General features: G+C 31.0%; 1 long non-coding RNA gene across 1 annotated transcript in view; it reads left to right on the forward strand.

The window, feature by feature from the left end:
- LOC124371081 overlaps positions 1-5,790 on the forward strand; it is a 60,873-nt gene extending 55,083 nt beyond the window's left edge. The window contains exon 3 of the long non-coding RNA XR_006923228.1: positions 5,582-5,790. This is a non-coding gene — a long non-coding RNA (uncharacterized LOC124371081). The remainder of the gene's footprint in view (positions 1-5,581) is intronic.
- Positions 5,791-6,000: the final 210 nt, after the last annotated feature.

Consider the following 6,000-nt stretch of genomic DNA (forward strand, 5'->3'; position numbering starts at 1 on the left):
CATAAAGGAAACATCTATGAGATCTAGAATAATGTCACTTTATAAATGTCAAATGACTAACTAAGGCAGGGATTGGGACTGCCTGTGCTCAAAAAAATTGCCGTGCATTCACCACTGTCACTTGAAGCAAGAGTATGATAGCGTTTACAGCCGCAGGCCTGCAGCATATGATCAACAGATTGGAGACTTTTGGCAAAAATTGAAATTTACACGTAAATTTGAAAAAATTAAGAGGTTTCAGAAAAGTTGTTAAACTGGGAGCCAATGACAAATGGGTATACAAAGATTAAAGGGTGGAGGTGTGAATCCTATTCTTTGCCGGGGTCTTTCCTATATACTGGCGAAATTTGCATTGGCCTCGGTAGGGTTCCAGGATTTCATCGATAGTATCATATGCACTGACATTGCAAGTGGCTTTGCAGTTGTTTACAAAGCTTTCAAAAATGTCTCTTATCGGTGCAAAGTTTCCCTTTTTATCTCCAAGTCCGTGTTTGCCTATCATTAAATCGTAATCGTTGGATTATTAAATATTCACTTTGACATTGTGGCACGATATACTTCTAGGACTGTTCCGTATAAAGACCAAAATTGGTCTTTATTTACTTGGTTTTCTTTTTTGACACCAATTAAATACGATAACCTAAAATAAGTATCAAATAATTGTCATGAGTAATTGTAACTGTATTAATATTAAATAATATTCTTTGTAAACAGAAACTGAATCAATTAATATTAGTGTGCCATTCCGAAAGCACTATTGTAGCCAAACTTATTAGACCTATAATATTTTTGACTACAGCAATACATTACCTAGTGTATGTGAGTGGGGCGACCTCCAACCGAATTGACCGCATCATCCTGTAACAATCAGATTAGTAAACATATAAAATCTTAAATATATATTAATGTAAATCATAAGGTTTGGAAAGCCATTACATTTACAGAAAGATTCCTTAATAAAGTAGATATTTAAAACAGTTTCTGTTACTATTAATTTATTCAATAACGATATGTTTTAAGACTATTATATGAAAGTAAAAGTAGCTTACCTTGATGTGTAGTGTAGTGGAATATTGTTTTTAGAGTTACATGTACGTCTACACGCACGCACACCTTTATACGTTTTTCCATTCAATCGACATACATTCTTTGTGTGTTTTGCAACACTCGTGAGAAAGTGTTAGCTGACAGTGTGACAGACGGGAAGTCGGGTCATCGCAGGGCCGAAGGCACTTGCAAATAATCAGAACAAGACTATCGAATTACAAATATGACACCAATATTAGTTGGCTGTATCATTCCTAGTAACTTAAAAGATAATATTTGAACAAGCGGGAAGGTTTAAATAAAACAGTAGTTTCAGAATGGCATTAAAACTTACAGTTTACATTGCCCAAATACTTACGTTACTCGTATTGAGGATAAGTAATATTTTAGCCTGAAACATAAATCCAAGTTAATAATCAGAACATAATAATTAAAGTATGTAGTTGCTCATGTAATTTATAATGTAGTAATGATATATATATATATATATATATATATATATATATATATATATATATATATATATATATATATATACAGGGTGTACATAAAGTCCTGCACGGGTAATGCCTACTGGATCAATCTTTTTGAGTGCGGTTTGCAGCATTAAACTCTGCTAGGTAAGCCCTTTAAAATGATGTCCATATTGACCTATGCGGGATGGACAGCACTACTAAAACAAGAAAACTAAAATAGAATACTATGAATAGACTGGCTAATAGGAAAGTCCTAACTGCGACCCAAAGATAAGAGATTTCTAATATTGTTACTGTTATCAGGTTTTCCCCGTTATCAATATATTAGGACCAAATTTGTAACCCTTGAGGATAACTAACGACATAATCCACTTCTGAACAACTGACAATCATAATGTAGTAGTTAGCTGCAGAATTCGTTTGGTTGCAGTTTTGCTTTACTGGGGTTATGGCTACTAATAAAATGTAAGCAAGTAAAACCTTTGAACAGCCGCCATTTTGTACTGGATCAATCTTTTTGAGTGCGGTTTGCGCCATTAAACTCTGCTAGGTAAGCCCTTTAAAATGATGTCCATAATGACCTATGCTCCTATTTAAGATTTCCTTCTGACTCCTTACGGGACGTCCCCATGATATTACAGAAAACTGATAGTTCCTTCATAAAGTAGATTTTTACGTGTAGTATTGATGTACCAAATCTTGTTGATTTATCTGTTATCGTTCAGAAAATATTATACCCGTGCAGGACTTTATGTACACCCTGTATAATGTTTATCAAAGTATGAGTGCCGATATCCGAGTTATCTAAGACGTCGGCCTTTGTAACTGAATTTAGTGATAGCACAGTTTCAAATGATGTTTTTGACCAAAGCACTGAAATTTTTTAAGTAAACACAAATGATATTTAATACTAGGTATGATAACGTTTTCTTCAAAAGCGTGTGATCAAAGAATTATTTATACACAATGGTATAATATATTTGTAAATGATAATAAGTCTCAATATTTTAAGTATTTTTATATAAGATTTTCATCAAAAGCATGTAATGAAAGTATCATTTGTACATAAAATAAACTTATGATATAAATTATAATAATGTTATTTTATAATAAATATATTGATAAAAAGATCGAGGCATTCGTTTAATTGCGGATAACATTTTTAAGCGTGTAACCATTATCTATGTAGATTTAACCGTACTATCATAAAATTCCAGTAAATATGTAACTTCAAATATGTAAAACACATCTTTTGATATGACATATCTGGCAATGTATAGCTTTTCATTGTACCTAATCAATTTAAGTTTATTGGTTACTATTTTGTGTAGAATTTGGATGAAGATTTAGAGTCAACATAGAATTTAGTAAACGTAAACAAAGTAACTATGTCATACGTATCCTACATGTACATGTAGCGTAGTATCAGTTAAGGACAGAAAATAATATTCACGTGAGAGATAGCATAGTTGCTGTTATTAGAGTGAGTAAATTATTTAAAGTCTTAATTTACAAAAAATAAGCAATGACCAAAGGAATGTTACGTGTGGACTAAAATGGCAGCGCAATCAGCAATCCTAACTCCCTGATAGCATCTTTGTATGAAATTAAAAAAAAGAATTATACTTTTAATTTTGTGTTTTGCAAAGCCTTGCCAGAATCTGACACACTATGCTAAGTGCGGATAGATAACGCTGTAGTGTACTAAATTAAATTTTAATTCTGAGAATACGATTGATAGCTTACGTAAGTTATAAATACCTGCTGCAACACTAAAACAAGCAACACCAAGAAAACTGACTCTGTTAAGGCATCGATTCACAGCTGCTGCTTCAAATTCATCTTTGTCTTAAGCAGTAAGTCGTAAAATTGGATTTTGAATGGTTAGTTTCAAAAGTAATATCAGTAAATACTAAGAGCAAAATTTCAAACGAACAAAATATTTTATTTCCAACTCCTGTAGTACTTTTGAAACAAAGAGCACAGTTAGAGTGTTGTAAGAATATATATATTCCGAATAACACCGAACGCCATATTTTCCAAATTGTGCAACAATGTTTATTGCTCAACACAGTCAAATATATTCGAAAATTCTAATAATATAATTAAGACATGTTTCCAACTTAAAAGCTATAAACGACAAATTCTACAACGTTGATCACTTAGTAACGTTATTTAGTTGTTTTTTTAAATTACACACATTTTCGCAACCCTGTTACTCGTTACTGGTGGCTGACAAGCAAGGGCTCGCGCGCCTTGTCTATAAGTAAAATTTATATTTTCATATTGTAAACCAGCCCTTTCATACGAGACATCTAATATGAATTCAATACAAAGTATAATTGTAAATAGTAAAGTAACTTACCTTTAATGTTGTTTAAAATTTTTAATACATGTTTAACTAGAATGCCTAATCAGTCTGTATAAGGTGGTTATAAATGAGTTTACTTTACATGAGCCTTCTCAGTGAAAACCTTCTAAGATGTTTCAACATAAAGGTGAATTTAAACAGGCTTAAATGGGAAATATTTTAATTTTGATTATGTACATTCTAAAATACAAATACAATAAGACATAACAAATATCTAAGGATGATTATTTTTTTAATGGATTGTACTGGTATATTTTAAATATAAACAAACAACCTTTAACGGGGATGTCCATACTTTTCAAAATAAAAAATTACTTGGTAATATTTTCCAATAATAATGGTTATCTTTAATTTTGTATTTTATGATAGATTGGAATGAAAGTTTTATTAAATGATTTTTTTATTTGTAAGTAATTTTTATAACTGTACTCTTTTTGAAGTTGTAGTCATTTAAAAAGTGTTAATGCATTTGGAATTTAAACTGCATTATACTCTAGTTAGTGATTTCTTACGTAATCATGGTTATCACAACTGGTTCATATTCATCTAAATTGTCCAGGTTAATTTCTAAAATAAACCAAAAAGTAAGTGCTGCCCTTGTTAAATTATCTTCACTACTTACTTTAAATTATACAATACTAATTATTTTAGAAAAATTTACTAGTGAACTAGGTTAATATTTTTAATTATTTTTATTTAATTAAACTTCTCGTTGTTTTAAACTATAATAAAATACTAGGAAATAAACTGAATAAAATGCATATATTGTACTGAGTTTATACAAAATAATGAACCAATCTTGGAAGGAAAAAATTTCAATTTGATAAGAAAGAGGTAACAAAAGTTTTCAACAATGTAATAACTAATATATTCTAGGCACGCAGCTACGAGATCAGCCCCAGCCGAGCTTTGTCATACCGTGCGGATCACGGTAACTAGAACAAGAGTTCTAGTTCTGGTTACCGTGGGGCGGATGACCCAAACAGACTTGAAGAGACGTAAAATTCTTAGTAACTAAAGCAATATTATAATGTCACTACGAATAATAAATAAATTATACGTAAAATTACTACAGTTAGGGGAATGCGAAAACCACAATACTTAATTTATATCATGCAGCACAAAAGCTATTAGACATAAGGCTTTTGAATAAATTTTTTAAAGAGGCGGTTATCATTTATTTCCCTCCCCAAGATTTTAGTATGAGAACGAAAATAAACATCTCTATAATCTTTTTACAAAATAAATTTTTATACTTACATTTTCTTAGACATCTTTTCCTCATAAATAATGAAAAATCAGTAAGAAAAACTTTCGTAGGTAGATCCATTAAATTAGTATGACCTACTCTGAAAGTATAGTGATTCTACCCATATTTTTTAATGAAAAATACAAAGAAATACCATCTTAGGGAATTATAATTTATGGCATGTGGAAATGCTTGGTATTATCCTAAGTTTTTATTTTAAATTATAGCGAAGTGGAATCTGGACCCAGATGTCGGTTCCGTACGAGATAGCCCATGTCTAGGTTTATAATTGATGGGCTTAACATAATAATATATGGGTGTGTGTTTTATATTTGATATATGTTCATCATTAGAAAAGGGAAAAATTGGGGAATATAGTTCAATAAAAATATGAATTTGTAAACATAATTTCGTGTTTTGACTCCACTTCATTGCCAGGGACTTACCTGCTTCATGTCACCTCAATGGTTCTCATCAAACTTAATGAAGAACGCCGAGTATACGGCAGTCCAGAGCTCCAAGGAGAAACAGATGGACGCAAGACTACCATACCTATTGGAGGCTAAACACCAATATTTACACTGAATGTCTGTCCATCAACGATGCTTTCAGTCGTAGTATTGCAAATCGTCAATTTCTCCCTTGTATAATACCAAACGTATACTATCAATTAGTGGATTTTTATGAAAGCGTTCTTTGTAAATATCACTTCGTATTCATGGTAACTTATTTAGTATATTTGACTGTTGTTCATCTGTGTCCTTTATAATGTTTACTATTGTTTACTAACCTGGAAATAAAATAAGAATGTCAAAGTAATACAACTTTTTTAGAAATAGTAAGAATTTAAAAATTTC

This window comes from Homalodisca vitripennis, unplaced genomic scaffold (assembly GCF_021130785.1).
Source record: "Homalodisca vitripennis isolate AUS2020 unplaced genomic scaffold, UT_GWSS_2.1 ScUCBcl_902;HRSCAF=3827, whole genome shotgun sequence".
Taxonomy (NCBI): Eukaryota; Metazoa; Arthropoda; class Insecta; order Hemiptera; family Cicadellidae; genus Homalodisca; species Homalodisca vitripennis.